Raw genomic sequence first — 17,237 nt, 5'->3', positions numbered from 1 at the left:
CTATTGACCATAGTGGACCTTATCAAACCTATATTAAAATGAGTCTTCAAAATGACCTAACTTTACTAGAGTTTTACATTGTACAGGTAAAACAAGTTTGCTGTTCCACTAATTCCATACCAACTTGTCAATTTTGTTTTATGAAAATTTGTAAATGAAAGTAAGATACCTCATAATACATGGGTTAAGGAAACTCACATTACTTTAAAAGAAAATCTTCATGACTCCGTGATGGATGGTTGAGTTGATGTGCTACTTTGTAAAACCTTTGTTCTGCATTGATTAAACAACATATATACTTTCTAAATAACAGAAAGAAATATCTAAACTATACACCTCATCTATATTATGGTTATATTTTTGTAAAAGACTGTGAGACTGATGCACAGACACTAAGGTAGTTTTAGAATAGAAATGCAGAAGCACAAGTATGGCTTGCAGGTATGAATTTAAAGATCTCATATACAAGTAGGAAAATGCCAAAATTGTACATTTGGATACAACATTTTCTGAAAGAAAGTGTGATCTTATCAAAATACTTTACCCACATGTGGACTAATGGGTCAGTGAAAGTACAAAATGAAAAATTGTTGATTTTACAAGAATAATCCTGCTCATTAACCATCTTTCACACTGATCTCAACAGATACTGTAATTAGCCATTAGTTATAAACAAAGTCAGGGATTTTCAGAAATCATATAATATCATGTGAATCATGTTATTCATAGAACAAATGGCAGAGCTTTTCAGTACTGACCTGTATCATTGAGGTTGAGAGTCTATGTCCACAGCTAGGTCTGGGTAAACAGTCAACATGTGATGACAAGTCAAAGGCATTTTTCAGAAATACCCATAACTGCAAATTGAAACAAAGTAAATTGATTATCGTCTCAAGTATATGACTGTCTAAAGAGCTTATGTCTATTTTTTTGGTTGTAGGGAAGGGTGCATCAACTAAATATTTACAATATTTTTCAAACTGAAGACTTAATTATTTTGAAGTTCAAAATACTTCTAGAAAGTTGTCAGAATATCTATAGAATTGGGATGAGATGATATTAAGCAGTGCATCATCAGGAAATCAAGACATATTTTTGCTTGCAAACCCATTGAATTGAAGCCATTGTAAATCAACAATACACCTAAATAAGGTTTTCTTCTGTACCTGGGTGTATGACCACTGCTTGAGTTGGAAAATTATGACCCTTCCACCTTTCATGTTAGGCGTGAATAATGAATGAGCTGTACTGGCTGTCTCAGCCCCCAGTTTGAAATCCTATATAATAGAAATAGATTAAAAACCTGAGTTTACATATTGATGCCACACATTCCAAAATCCACACTACGGGGCAGATTTACAAACCCTTTGCGCCACTTTTGCGTCACTTGCAACATGGGAAAAGTGATGCAAAAGTGGCGCAAGGGGCTTGTAAATCTGCCCCTACCTTTTTATCTGTAGACCAGATAAAGTGGTTAAAATAAAGAACTGACTACTCCAATGTATTTGATCTCATTTGACCTTATTTTAAATCTGTCTTCAAATGGGTTTTCAAAATTGCATCACCGGCCAGGAAATTTGCTTTTGTTGGATTTCCGAAAGTGATTGATTTAGGATGAACGTTTTGTAGGTTACAAAAAATATAAAAACATATCTACTGTGGCACATGTTCCATGAATTGGTACTGTGTTGTCCTCAAAAAAGTCAAAATGTAGAATAAATCTTTTAAACAATTTGGTATTGGAACAAACAATAATTCAGATAATTTGAACATTCAAAAAGGCTATCTGTAACATGTAAAAGTTCATGTCAAACTACTTTTTCAATTTATAGAAAGAAATGTACATCTCATGTATTCTTAATTCTGCAAACAATACTGTTTTTTGCACCGTAGGTTAGGTTTAGAAAAGCATTGCATGAGCAACAACATGTTGTGTTTGCATGAATTTGAAGGTGCTCAACTAGTTAAAAGGCCCAGGTGTTAGTATTTGGTCTCTGAATGATCTGGACATATGTGTGACTTTGACACCTATAGTCTACGGTATTAAAAGATGCACATTGTCAGCTCGATTCACAAAGGTAAAGTTAGACCAAACGTCTAATTTAGACCAAAAGTCTAATTTACTACATTTCAGTATTCTCAAAGGTAAGTTCCCACTAGTAACTTTACTAATAGTAAACTTGCTCATAGTAAAGTTACTAGTAGTAAGTTTAGTGCTAGTAAAATTACTAGTAGTAACTTATTTTTGTGAATAGTAAAGTTCGATTTTTGGTCTAACATTACCTTTTGTGAATCAGGCCCTTAGACTTTAAGTCTAAACTTAGACTTAAGGTCTAAACTTAGACTTAAGGTGTAAAGTTATACTTCAAGCATAAAGTTAGACGTCAGTTGTAAAGTTAGACTTTGGTCTAAAGTTATACTTCAGGTCTAAGTTTACCTTTGTGAATCAGGCCCTCATTGAGTAGATCCTCCTCATGCACTCGCTTGAAGGTTATCACAAATTAGTTGTGCATGGGCCCGCAGATGCATGTAGGTCCAAGTGAGTTGTCTAGTCTTAGTGAGACACTACTCATGTTCAGAGAAAATACATAATATTGGATGAATTACTTACCTTAATGTTTGGCCAGTGTGTTGGTCGGACAGCAAGAGCACTTCCCGTGCTCATGCTAGGGTTCTCAGTCAACATTTTTGGGTAACTTGTGCCAAGCAACTGTTTGAAATCCTAAATGATAAAATAAAAATGAACAAACCTTCACTTGGTTTGGAGCAAATGTAAAACCATACCAAACTTCTTTCCTTCACATTGAATGGTATGGCAAAACAATTTTCAGACTGGAGTACTTTAAATCTCTTTAAATTGATTACACTTAATTTTAAGCCTACTTCACACTTATTTTAAGCTTAATTTGTAGTCTTCCAATACATATTGAATTGCTGTCAGGTACATAGAAATGTATATTTCCCAAATGTATTTGTGAAAAAGCTGTTATTCCAGTTAATTCAATTGTAGTGGTGTGTCACTGAACTAATTGTCAGATGTTCTAGTCATGTTCCACATGCAAGTCTTTAAAAATCTATTAATATGCATATTTAAAAAAAATACATGTAATATACTATGTGCAAACAGAATCTACATTTCTTCAGTAATGGAGAGATTTTGATATGAGACACCATTGTATGAGAAAGAATGTGTGCCTTGTTTTGCAGTTGTGTAAAAATATATTTATAAGAGAGCAACACATTGGAAAAATGTAGAATTATATGTTAAAGGGAAATCCTTAGATTTGTGGAGTACGCTATAAATCCTGCATTTCCATGTCTTGAATTGTTGAAGTATCTGCCATCATAATTATCTCTGCCATAGTTACCTTAAGTTAATTCTGGGGGCAGACTCTCAACAACAGAATTCTTTAATGGAGAATTTTGCACTTCCTTTTCATCGGGTTATAATCTATTGCTACTGAAATCTTTTTGATGCGTGGCTCTATTAGAGAAATGCTAAGATGAATAATAGGATTCAAACAAAGTAACTCACTGCTCTGACCTAGAAACTGTTGTTAACAAAATCTGTTACTCACAATTGCTACGTTACAAAGGAATTCTAGGCTGCTCTGGCTGGGCTCTCTAAGAGCCTGTCAAAACAGTGCTGGAAACCACAAAGCATAGCTTCTGAATGAAAAGGCATATTTTAGACATGTAAGAGAGGCCATGAGATTTATGGTTCACCCATTAATCCTCTTCTCCTACATAGCAAGTGAAAACAGGTTTAGATGATTTTGGGTAAACAAAGAAGGGGGTTCCCCGAGGATTGCTTAATGATATGGCAGGAGATAGGGGGGAAGAAACCAATGAAAAGAAAAGGAGAGTACCCTGCCTCAGGATAAATAGGCCCTAGTTAGAGGGTCCAAAAGATATACATAAAGGGGTGATTCACCTAGAGCTTGACACTAAACATCACAATTGAGTGGTCAAATTAAATAGGCTAAACAAATCATGATGAAAAATATATATTTTTATTATTTTTTTATTTTCTGATCACACAGATAAAAAAGATTTTTTCATTATTTTAGTGTGTCAATAGTGCACATATACCATAGATAAAACAGACAATTATATAAGGACAATAGATATGGGGGAATTTGTCCTACCCAGTAACAGCCAAAATTATACAGACACCATATCATTCACACTCAATCCCCACTCTAACTAAGCGAGTATCATACATCATTCATTCTATCATTCAGTTTTTCTACTCCTTGCGAATACAACACAACGATGGTTCCTGTGCTGAATATGTCAAGATGTTATTCCAGATAGATGGTTTTGACTACGGGTCCTGATGTAAGGTGGACCGTAACTGTGTTTCTGGAGACATACGTCGACGCGCGTTTCGGTGACAAGCCAAGACGGCAGCACCTTCGTCAGGGCAAGGGGCAGTATACTGGGGCGGACACAATAATAAAATTCTGGTTTTCGCTTTTTTATTGCTCAAAGGGTTTCAGGCGTCAGACGACTTCTTCGCACGTGGATGGTCGCTGAAACCGATAGTGGTATAAAGGGCCAAACTTCAGCCTATTTGGATTCACATTTGGTCGGCACCTCAACGTGTAGTTTTAATACCCTTCTTCTTTTCAGGGAGTTATATGAGGTCTGCGTGTTAGTACATCGCAATAAAGCCGGAAAGTATTATTTAAAATCGTAAGGCTCATAAAGATCACGTATCTCCCTTTTGAAGAAAACCGGCTAAACAATTGATACATTTGCCTCTGGCATTCCTTTCAACAACAGAGGTCTTTTTATAACACACACGGGGTTCCGATGGTATAGAACTTTGTTATTTTTCTATTGGCCCATTGCGCAGCAGTTCCAAAGGAGGATAAGGTTGCCTCGATTCTCTATTTGTCTGCAGTGGTACCTTCGTCTCACGGGCAGTTGTCCTTCGTGTGGTGTTCCGCCGACCCAATCTGCCGGCCAAAGTCTCCCTCCTTTGGCCGGCAGATTGGGTCGGCGGAACACCACACGAAGGACAACTGCCCGTGAGACGAAGGTACCACTGCAGACAAATAGAGAATCGAGGCAACCTTATCCTCCTTTGGAACTGCTGCGCAATGGGCCAATAGAAAAATAACAAAGTTCTATACCATCGGAACCCCGTGTGTGTTATAAAAAGACCTCTGTTGTTGAAAGGAATGCCAGAGGCAAATGTATCAATTGTTTAGCCGGTTTTCTTCAAAAGGGAGATACGTGATCTTTATGAGCCTTACGATTTTAAATAATACTTTCCGGCTTTATTGCGATGTACTAACACGCAGACCTCATATAACTCCCTGAAAAGAAGAAGGGTATTAAAACTACACGTTGAGGTGCCGACCAAATGTGAATCCAAATAGGCTGAAGTTTGGCCCTTTATACCACTATCGGTTTCAGCGACCATCCACGTGCGAAGAAGTCGTCTGACGCCTGAAACCCTTTGAGCAATAAAAAAGCGAAAACCAGAATTTTATTATTGTGTCCGCCCCAGTATACTGCCCCTTGCCCTGACGAAGGTGCTGCCGTCTTGGCTTGTCACCGAAACGCGCGTCGGCGTATGTCTCCAGAAACACAGTTACGGTCCACCTTACATCAGGACCCGTAGTCAAAACCATCTATCTGGAATAACATCTTGACATATTCAGCACAGGAACCATCGTTGTGTTGTATTCGCAAGGAGTAGAAAAACTGAATGATAGAATGAATGATGTATGATACTCGCTTAGTTATAGTGGGGATTGAGTGTGAATGATATGGTGTCTGTATAATTTTGGCTGTTACTGGGTAGGACAAATTCCCCCATATCTATTGTCCTTATATAATTGTCTGTTTTATCTATGGTATATGTGCACTATTGACACACTAAAATAATGAAAAAATCTTTTTTATCTGTGTGATCAGAAAATAAAAAAATAATAAAAATATATATTTTTCATCATGATTTGTTTAGCCTATTTAATTTGACCACTCAATTGTGATGTTTAGTGTCAAGCTCTAGGTGAATCACCCCTTTATGTATATCTTTTGGACCCTCTAACTAGGGCCTATTTATCCTGAGGCAGGGTACTCTCCTTTTCTTTTCATTAGATGATTTTGGGGCCATACATATTCTAAAATATAGATGAATAAGAGGCGAATTATAGGGTTGTTTTTCACCTTGGGGTTTTGAGTGACTCTATAGACAAGTAAAGCTGCACTCTTGATGTTTGGTTGTTTTCACTCAGAACCCCTCTGTGAAGAACACCCCATCATTTCCTGTTACCCATCTAGAATTCTCTATATATAATGCTGTGTTATACCTATTTAGAGAAGTTTGGTCATCTTTGATCTTTTCAAATCACTTTTCATTAAATGACCCCTATAAGTGCAGAACCTTCAGTAGATCCTAAAGCTTTTTACAATTACCACTGATGGTCACAGGTGCAAGAAGGAGCAGGCCACGTGATAAAAAGATTCAATGAAAAAACCCATGCTGCCTGCCAGTCGTAAGAAGACTCAGGATCCAAAAAGAAGTTCACAGAAGCATGACAGGCATTCCGATTTTTGCCCTTCCTTACACAATGTCTCCCAAGTTTGCCACAAGGTGCCAGGACTGCTTGAAGAGTTGAGAACAGCTGTTGGCATGGGGTAAGGGTGTAAGAAATGTAACAAGAAACATACTCCATGTAGTCAGGGTATGCTTCTAATATCTAAGAAAACTTGGAACTTCACAAGATAAATGATACACACTAGCCACCTTTCTCAGCAATATTAACAGACATACACATTTATCATCAGATGTGCATATATCTAGTCACTTTCTAGAAATCAAACTAAGACAGATTTGCATATGGCTGGGTCTAATCTGAGGTGGCATGGTGGGCAGAAGAAGGATGGGTTAGAATGCTACTGGAGTGAATGTCAGTGGTAAGACTCATAGTAAGCATCCTCCCATCACCTTTTGTGTGTTTCATGTATCACCCTAATTGGCTGAGTGTATGTCCAGACACGGGTCTCTTGCTCAATGTCCTAGAAGAATCAAGCTACATGTAAATGAACAGCCCCAATCAGGGCAAATCCAGTCTTGGGTTGCTTGTGTTGTAGTTCAGAGAGAACCTGGCTTGGCAATTTGGGCTAAACTGTTCCTTTTGTAACAGGGTGAAAACTGATTTAATATGGCTGGGTCTAATCTGAGGTGGCATTTTGGGCAAAAGAACGAAGGCTTGGAATACTACCCGATCATATGCCAGTGGTGAGACTTATTGCAAACATCCCCTTTGATCCCCTTTTATGTGTGTGATGTATTGCCCTAAGTGGCCATGGTCATGCACAGATATGGGTCCCTTGCTCTCTGGCCCACTGGAACCCAGCTACACTGGTTTGAAGAGCCCCAATTAGGGTGAAACCGGTTTTGGGCTGCTTGAATTATGGTCCACAGAAGACCTGGCTGGACACTTTGGACTTGACGGTTCCTACTGGAGCTTGGTCAAGACTGATTTGCATATGGCTGGGTCTAAGCTGAGGTGGCATGGTGGACAAAAAAATGTTGGGGTTTAATGCTAACCAGAGCTATTACAAGTGGTTACACTTACATTAAGCATATTCCTATCAGCTTTTGTGTGTGTAATGTACGGGTATGCCTAGATGTCGCACCATGTTTACTGAGCCACTGGACCCAAGCTACACCTGACTGAAGTGCCTCAATCAAGGCAAAACCGGTCTTGGGTTTGGTTTATTCTGGTTCAGAGTATACCCAGATTGGCAGTTCAAGCTGGATTGTTCCTATTGATCTTGACTGATTTGCATATGGCTGGGTCAAATTTCAGGTGGCATGGTGGCCAAAGGAACGATGGGTTGAAATTATAAAAAAGAGCATTTGCAAGTGATAAGACTTATTGAAAGCATATTCCTATCACCTATGGTGTGTTTCATGTTCCGCTCTTAGAGGCTGAGGGTATGCCCGAACATTGGTGCTTTCTCACTGTGCCACTGGAACCAAAGTGCACCCCACTGAGGAACCCCAATCAGGGTGAAACAGGGTCTTGGGTTGATTGTGTTCTGGTTCAGAGAGAACCTGCATTCTCAGTTCTGGCTGGACTATTCCAAGTTAAGCAGGGTCAAAACTGACTTGCATATGACAGTGTCTAATCTGAGGTGGCATGATGGGCAAAAGAATGATGGGTTTAAGTACTACCCTGAGGTATTGGCAGTGGTTAGACATATTGCAAGCCACCTCACATTGTCTTACATATGTGTCCACCTGATTCACCAGCCTTTTTTCTAGCTGAAAGTAGATTTACATTTCATCAGCTTGCATTTGCAGGTTCATCTGGTGTTAGCTCAGGAATTGTGACATTGAACGCAAGGAAATGTTGAAGAGCAGGCATGGAAGTGATGACCCTTATCATTCTCTGAAAATACATCGTCTGTAGTATTGATTTAATGGACTAAATTCAGTGCATTTGGCTGAATCTGGCGAGAAATTACCTAAATAATTTCAAGGTTGAAACCAGTGCTTAATCTGAGCCAGTGGTTCCGGGTGCTCGGTACCTGTACTTAATACCAGCGCCGGCACTTATGACGGTCTGCCACTTGGTGGGGATGTTTGTCTAATTGTGAATTAAGCACAGCAACAGTTGTTTTGCTATTCAATAAACAATAAAAATGAATGATACCTGCCACACAACGCATTGGTATAAGTTTGGCCCACCTAGAATAATCTCAATTGTCACACATGAATGAGTGTGGTGGTAAGTACGTGAAGGAGGGAGCTTGATTGTTGATGTTGTTATGATTCATCATTAAGCTTTATTTCGACTGTTCAAGTCATAAAAGCGACACAAAACGTACATAGTAAAACATTGTTGAAAATATAAAAGAAGAAGAATTCAAACAAGACAACCGACAATAGACATGCAAAAACGTATATCTCAAAATTTTGATTTGACAGCAAATTACCTGCATGGCTAAAGAATGTTAGACCAATGTGATCAAAATTGCATAGGTTGTTCAGTTCAACTACTCACAACAGTTAGAAAAAAAAGCACACTCCATTAGCAACCAGCAAATGCATACCTTATCTGTTCGACAGTAGCCAGTTGAGAGTAGTACATCATAAAATCTTTCGTGAATTTAAAAATAAGATTCAATAATTAAAAACAAGTGTGGAATATAAAAACTAGTGAAGGATGGTAAAAGCATCCAGCAGAGGATGTCACGTGGTTGACCTTAAGGTCCAACTCTGGCAATCAGGTTATAAAATCAATCTACAATAAAGTGCTTGTGCAACGTCCAAAACACGTGGGGGTAACCTAAGTTTAGTCACTGGAACCCAAAAGGCAACTCCAACTACGAGTCAACCTAGCCATTACTAAGATGATCTCAAAAGTGCCTTCCTTCTAATGCCCTACATGTGGTTTAGGAACTTAGCCATAGCACAGGCAAAAAGGGGCCTGGCATCCGACTTCAGTATGTGAAGTGCATTGCAGTCGGGCTGCATATAAGCAGAACATGCAAACAGAACATGGGCTACGGACTTTACTGGGGCGTTGCAACCGGGGCAATTGCTTAAACTTGAAGAGTTGGGGTCCACTTAGCTGAAACCTCGCCCACAGGAAGGGTAACAAACCTGAAGTGAATGTATAGCGTTCTGTCCTGGGGACCTGGATTATGTGTAGATCGGGTTCCAATGATCTAACCTGTTTATGGAGCAAAAATTCCTCTGTAAGTTTCCCCAGAGTAGGCTTGGGAAGCTCATGTTGCTCCACCCATTTCCAGTATTATTGTTTCTGGACCTCTTTTTGTAGCAGGGTGGGATTTGGCTTGTCCCAAAGACCCTTGAGCCGGACATCTGACACCAAAGTCCTGAAATTTTTCATCCACCCTACCTTATTGCACGTGTCAAGATGGGCAACCTCTGCAAGGGCTTCCGCAAAGGGCAGTAGCTCTGGTGTCCTCATAATGTGTGCCCAGTAAAGCAGCGGGCTGAGCTGCGCTCTGTCACTAATAGTGCATCTGCCCATATCAAGCATTAGTAGTGTGAGCAGGGTAGTTTGGGGAAGCACAACACAATCAGAGAGGGTAGGGTCCAAGGGAAATATTTATAGACCACTCACAGTCATAGCCCCTTAACAAAACACTGTATACAAAAATAACAACTGTGGGTCTGGGAAAACTCAAAAACTCTGTGTTCAAACAATGTGTCTTAACCATTACCTGATGCGCTAGGACCCATCACTCTGTGAATGCCCCCCATTCCTGAGCTGTGGCCAGGCGAGGAGCGGCGCCGGTCTCTCAAACTCTAGGTGAGTGAGAGGCATTTACAAACTAGGAACGATTGGGTTCTGTACCTGTAAAAAAATGTTGCCGGTATATTAATTATAATAGCAATGGAAACTCATGACAGTTAACCTGTGTTAACGTGGTTCTCTCTGTTTTCTTTTATATGTGTTCTTCATACTTGATGCATTTCCCCTGTGGCAATCAGCTTCTACTTAACAGGAGCGTTTGAGAAGGCCTTATCAGGTGATATCCTATGTTTGTTTAACTTTTGTTCTATACACCTTCACGTTGTCTAAGCAGTAGCAAAATATAATTTTGGTCCTGAGGAAGCAGGAGATACACACTGTATCTACAACTGCAGAAACATGTCGACCTCCACTAACAGGCAGTAGATATTTGTTGAAACTACTGTTTATTTTGCTTTTCACGTCTTTTAACCTTGGAAGTGGTTTGCTCTCTATTAAAATTCCTTTTTGAAACCACTATCCATTTTTAATCACTCACTTCACTAGTTATTCTTTGTGCACTGCTTTTTCGGTTACATCTATCGGTGTGTACTGAGTATGCACTGTGGACACACCGCTTTACTGAGACTGGCCCAAATGATGATTAATAGGGCGGCCCAGTTAGAGTAACTGATGGGATTCCATATCACAGAGTGATGGGTCCTAGCGCATCAGGTAATGGTTAAGACACATTGTTTGAACACAGAGTTTTTGAGTTTTCCCAGACCCACAGTTGTTATTTTTGTATACAATAGTTTGGGGAAGCAACACGAGGTTCCTGAGAATGTATTCTCTGAGGTACTAAGCTCAAGTGTGTTATTAAAGCCCCACAACTCTGCGCCATACAGCGCTGCACTAACCGCCTTCAGATCATAGACCTGCGAGGCGGCAGTGACCGGTCTACTATGTGAGCAGCAATGTTCCCTCCCTAGTACTCCTGTGACACGCTTGTGGTCCAGTAACATCTTGGTTACCTGAGGATTCCAGGACATTCTGTCTGAAAGGCGGACACCCAGGTAGTCTAAGTTACCTACTCTTTCCATGGGGAACCCATCTAGCACTACGCTGCCTTTGAAGGACTTATGCAGATTAAAGGCCATGCATTTGGTTTTGGTAGAGTTAATGACCAAACCCCTGGTATCACAGAACAATTGAAATCTATTGAGCAGAGGCAGAAGTCCCGCCGGAGTCTTGGACACCAGCGGGGTATCGTCTGCAAACAAGGTTGATGCTTCTGCAGGTTCTTGTTACAGAAAACTGACCACCCCGTTCATGTACAGTGAAAAAAGGGTGGGAGCCAAAACTCAACCTTGGTGCACGCTCCTTCTAACTGGGATATGCTCTGTAAGTTGTTCCTCTGGCCCTCACCTGACCAGTGTATGGTTCTCCACATGCAATCGAACTAGCAAGCTGAGAATAGGTGGCGGAATCCCCATGTCATTAAGCACAAGCCATAACCTATGCCTGGGAACTAAGTAGAAGGCAGTCTTTAAACCAATAAAAGCTAGATAAAGACTAATCGACTGATCACAACCACTTTCCAGTAGAGGAGCAGGAGACGAAATACGTGGTCGATACTCCCGTCATTTCCCTAAAACCTGCTTGGTATTGGGATAAGATTGCATTTTCTTCCTCCCAAGCCTGTATTTTGTGCAGAAGGGCTCTACAGAAGACCATTTGGAGGGCTTCTAGCTAGCCGATAGGCCTGTAATTTGAAGGTTTGCTTCTGTCCCCTTTTTTTTATAAATTGGGACCACCTCGGCCCCCTTCCATGGCCCTGGAACTGGAGCACCATTGGCCAGAGCATTGGCCAGGTGTAAGATGTAATTAGCCCAGCTAGGAATATCTGATAAGAAAAAGTCCCCCGGTATGCCATCAGGCCCTGCTGCCTTAGATTGTATTATTCTCCTTAGAGAGGACTTGATCTCGTTCAGGGTAAAGAACTCGTTTGTCGAGTGCTGGATAAGGGGCCCAGCTTCCTCCATAGTGGGCTTCTCCCCAGAAGCCGAAAAAAGAATCAAGAAATGATCGAACCAGGCCTGGCCCGTAATATAAGTGGGTGGTGATTGGGCCCCTTCTTGGTTACCCCAGGCAACTATCGACCAGAAAGATTTGTAATCTTTAAGATTTGGAATCTTTACCCGCGCATGCTTCCTTTAATTGCTGCCACTGGGATTCATCCCAGGCCCATCTCGCCTGATGCGAGGTTGACTTATAGCTCTTCCTAGAGGCATTGATTAAATCACCATCTTTTACTTTAGATGGCTTAAGCTAGATTTGAGCTTGCACGTTTACAATCCTTTGTGTACCACAATACTGTTTCCCCTTTTGAAGTGCTTGGCCTTCTGTCTGTTCTTGAATCAATGAAGTGGGAGCTGAGGTGAGCAAAGATACGTGCATGGATCGTAACTATCTCATCCTTGCTACCTGGACATGTGGCCAGATATTGAAGCTCAATAGTGCCAGCTTCCAAGTCGTTATGTATGTTCTTGATCTGATCTTCCTGTAAGACTATCTTCCGCCATCTTAGTGCACACCTGTAGTAGGACTGATGAACCTCCTTGGTGTTACTCAATTGGGCGCCTCTCATAGAGGTAGGGAGATCATCCGACAGGGGCTTCATAATGAGACAGAGAGAATTATGATCACTGTCTGTTGTAACACCCACATTCAAATCGATCACATTCCTCCAAAGCCCCATGTCAAGGAGGATGTAGTCGATTGGGGATGGACCGCTGGCCTTATTGAACATGTTTACACCCAACCCATCCGAGGGGGGTCTTCCATTCACTGCTCTTAGCCGAAATTCTGGGCTTAGGGCATTCTTTTGGAGTGCCAGCTTTGTCCATTTCCTAACTGGAGGAAGGTCTAATTGGGGGACAGCCCATCTACAGCCATCTTCATTCTACAACATGAAGTCCTCTATGTCTATGTAACTCCTCTTCCAGAAGTGTGAGCGTGGGTGAAGGTCTGCCCCCTTTGGTTCCCCTCACATAGATGTTAAATAGGTCGATGGAAATGCCCCCATTAGGACCTTTAATGCGGACCCCTAAGATATCAGGACTGGGGCTTGGGAGGAGGGTGATCTGATATCCCAACGCGTTCCCCACCCATATTATCAACCCCCCTGATGGGCGCCCTCTTCCTCTAATAGTCACTGGAGAGCAATAGCATGCATACCCAGATTTGAACAAGGGGACTAGGCTCCAGGTCTCTTGGAAAATACAAATGCCAAATCCCTCAATTAAGGTGTTCCAGTGAGGGAGTGACATTTTGCATCTTAACCCTGCCACATTCCAGGAGACTATTCTAAGCTGCTGGTCAAGTTCTGATCTGGGAAGCGAATCAGATCCTGGGCTAGCGGGACAGGTGCTGGTGGTAGACTGCATGATTACATGGCGGTCAATGTTTCTACCAGGGTCGGGCTCTCGGGAAGTGAAACAAGATCCTCCCACCCCTCCCTCCTGTGTAGTTTCTTCCTCCAGCCCTATGGTACTTCTCTGAATGGTTGGAGGACTAGCCCTCATGAGCATGTTTGTTTTGTGCGAGGGAAAAGGCACAGCATTATAGCACTCCTCCCCCTGGAGTCAATCATTCATATCTAAATCAGAACTCAGATGGACTCACCACGGTCAGCAAAGGAGCCAATAGCTCTTTGCATTTGTGGTCTCTAGCTCTTACATTGGATTTGAGAATCATCAGGGAAGCAAGTGCGATATTCCAAAGCAAGTAGACCCTCAGACAGATCTGCACCCTTAAGAATTAGTTCAATACAGTCATAGGGTTGAACAGGGAATGTGAGTCTTCTTGCCCTGATAACATCATCACAGATCACAGAACGACATCACCTGACGTGACAAATCCAATTAATCGCTTTGTTGGTTAGTGCATCTTCTCCCTAATACCCCACACTCCCGTTAAGTTTGGGGACATTGACCATATGAATTTTCTGAACTAATGCTGAGTTAATAGGGGGTGGCAAGTACGGCTTTGACCTGTAGTGGTTTGAATGTACTGAGTCTTGGTGAGAGATTATACTTCTTACCCCTAAGTGTTTGGAAGGGCTGTTTCTGGACATTACAGTGGGAAAATAGTTAGTAGGAGTGGCATTTTGGTAGGCTGGTCCTTGGGTTTGAGAAATAACAGCACAGTGTGGACAGGGTTGCCTGTGGGGAAGGCAAACCCCTTCCGATTTGCCAGACAAAAGTAAAGAGGGTCCTGTACTAGTTGGATGGTTGAGTGTTCCTTGGAAGGGCTCAATGGGCAGTTGAGGTTGCGTGTCATTCTGTAGCAGTTGTTTGACCAAAGTAGTAAGCCCATCAATCATAGATATTAAAGTCCCTACCACGGTTCTAAGGTCGCTGATGAGCTGATAAGAGCATTGGTTCTTACACCCATGGTAAGAGACAGGTGCAGATACTGGTTCGTCTAGGCCATCTGCGGACTGATGGTCCAGCGAGTCATCAATCAGATCAGAAAGGGGGGCGAGCCTGTTGGTGCACTCAGGTGCAGGCTCGGGCTGGTTTATATGGTGTATAATGGAACTTAAGGGTATGGAAGTGGACCCTCACAGTATGAGACAGTTCCCCCTGTTTGCTCAACAAAGTCGCTTTGGTTGGTAATCTTCTGAACATATCCGGGATGCAAGGTGAGCCACTGGGGCTGGTGAAACTGGTGGAAGGTTGTCTAATGGCAGGACAGGGATCGGGCCTGGTGAGGCAACTAAGGCACCTTCGCATTCACTTATCAGGCAATCAATGCGATCCATGATGCAATTGTTGCCTCTGTGCTTCAGCGGTTTGGTGGATTTTTTTGCTTTCTTGCCCATTCGGGCTGCCACGTGCCCTCAGTAGCTTCCCTTTTCCCCATCTCTCACTGGTGCGGGCAAGTAACAATCACTACTCCGAATCTGGTCACTATTTTACTGGATAAATATCATGAGGGAGTAATTAAGAATGCTTAGGCAGCTGGAGCTTAGGTGTCACCAAGAAGCTAGGGCCCGTCCAATATAACAAATACAAAACAAGTAGTCCTTCAGAATACTCACAATAGGGAGTCAGCAGGATTAACAAAATGGACACAACTTGTAATAAGTTCAATTCAGTTAAATCAATTGTCCAGGGAGGGACGAAAATCCAATTCAGTGTCCTACCCAAAAAAGTCTGTGCCAAATCACAGAGTGAGGGGCTGATAAAAGGTAGCCGTAGACCAGCGGGGAAACAAATGTGAGAGTTACAGTATCTTGCAAAATAGGACATGACTCTTCACGCTGCTGTCCTGAACCGAATGCAAGGGGGTGGCCCTGCCCTGTCTCTTCCTGGCAATGATGGGAAAGGATGGGCCCGCCCTTGGCCCGCACGTGTCCCGCGTCGGGGAATGAAGATGTTCTTAAAAGCGCTAGAGTGCTGTCTTTGGCTCCTCTGTCTGGGGCAGTGCACACTGGGACAGGGAGTCCACCTCTGACAAGCCCCGGCAGCTAGGTGGTGTAAGGCAAGAGTCCCGCGGTGTAAACAGAAGAAAAACTGTACTGTGTGTATGGAAGTTTGTAATAAAAATGTATCTGAAATATATATTTCAGACGTTCTTACTTGAGCACTCATCAATGTTTTATACACTTTAGGTTAGTTTAGAAAAACATTGCAGAAGCAAAAACATGTCTTGCTTGCATGAATTTTAGGGTGCACAACTAAGTGAATAGTACAGTTGTTTGCATTTAATCTCCAAAGAAGCTTGACATATGTGTGACTTCGACGCCTTTGGTTTATGGGCGTAAAATATGCACATTTATTGTGTAGAACATCATTGCGTGTTCACTTGCTTATTGTCACTAATGAAATGTGCAAAGGCCCACAGTGGCACTTAGAACAAGGTAAGTTGTGCAGTCTAAGTGAGCCAATACCCTGTGTTCAGAGAATGTGGGTAATATTGGATAGATTCCATACCTTAAGGTTTGACCATTCTTTCGGTCGGACAGCAAGAGTACTTGGGCTTGTGCTAGAGGTCTCGGTCAACAATATTCTATAACCTGTTCCATCCCATTGTTTGAAATCCTAAAGAATAAAAACAGTCAAAACCTTAACTCAAATGTGTTCTTCAGCAAATGTGAAACCATACCAAACGTCCTCTATTACACACTGGCCGATCTAGCAAAATAATTCTCCGAATGGAGTACTTCAAATCTGATTGAGTGGATAACAATTAATTTTAAGCATAATTTGAACTTATTTTTAAGCTTAATTTTAAGTCTTCAGAAGCATATCGAATTGTTGCCAGGGACATTTCTTTTATATATTTGTGAAATATTCATTATTCCAGTAAATTTGATCACAGTGGTGTGTCACAGAACTAATTGTCAGATGTTCCAGTCATGTTCTACAAACAAGTCTTAAACAATGTATTGATATTCATGAATTGTTTTTTATAAATGTAAGATACAATGTGCAAACTGAATCCACATTTCACATTTTGACATGAGACACCATTGTACTAGAGAGAGTTTACGTTCTATTATACAAACAGTTGGTAAAAACATATTTTAGGAGGACAACACAGTGTGAAAAGTAGAAGTGCGTGGTAAAGGGAAATAATTAGATTTGCAGTGCTGCATATACTGCATTTCTAAGTATTCACTTGTTGAAGGAAATAAAATGATAATTATCTCTGCCATATTTACCTAATTTACCTTCGGTTAATTCTGGTGGTAGTCTCTCAACAAGAGGAAAATCCTCCAGTGGAGGATTCACTACGTTCCTCTCATCATAAGGCATTTGCAGCGATCTTTTTAAAAGCGGTAGTAACTAAATTACCTCTACAAGTGGCGTACCTTGAGAAGATCCTAAAGCATGTTACAATTACCACTGTTGGTCACAGGTGCAAGAAGGAGCAGGACTCATGATAAAAATATTCAAAGAATAAAAACCATGCCCCCTTCCAGTAATCCCA

At 41.4% G+C, this 17,237-nt stretch overlaps 1 long non-coding RNA gene across 1 annotated transcript; it reads right to left on the bottom strand.

Annotated features, from left to right (window-relative positions):
* Positions 1-1,192: 1,192 nt before the first annotated feature.
* Positions 1,193-16,310, bottom strand: LOC147692499 (uncharacterized). Its single transcript, XR_015299829.1, has 3 exons — positions 16,238-16,310; positions 2,612-2,722; positions 1,193-1,277 (listed from the first exon to the last, which is right to left on the bottom strand). It is a non-coding gene; the product is annotated as an uncharacterized LOC147692499 (long non-coding RNA).
* Positions 16,311-17,237: the final 927 nt, after the last annotated feature.

Source organism: Lissotriton vulgaris, chromosome 9 (genome assembly GCF_964263255.1).
Source record: "Lissotriton vulgaris chromosome 9, aLisVul1.2, whole genome shotgun sequence".
NCBI classification, from domain to species: Eukaryota; Metazoa; Chordata; class Amphibia; order Caudata; family Salamandridae; genus Lissotriton; species Lissotriton vulgaris.
This window is presented reverse-complemented; position numbering and strand designations above follow the sequence as displayed.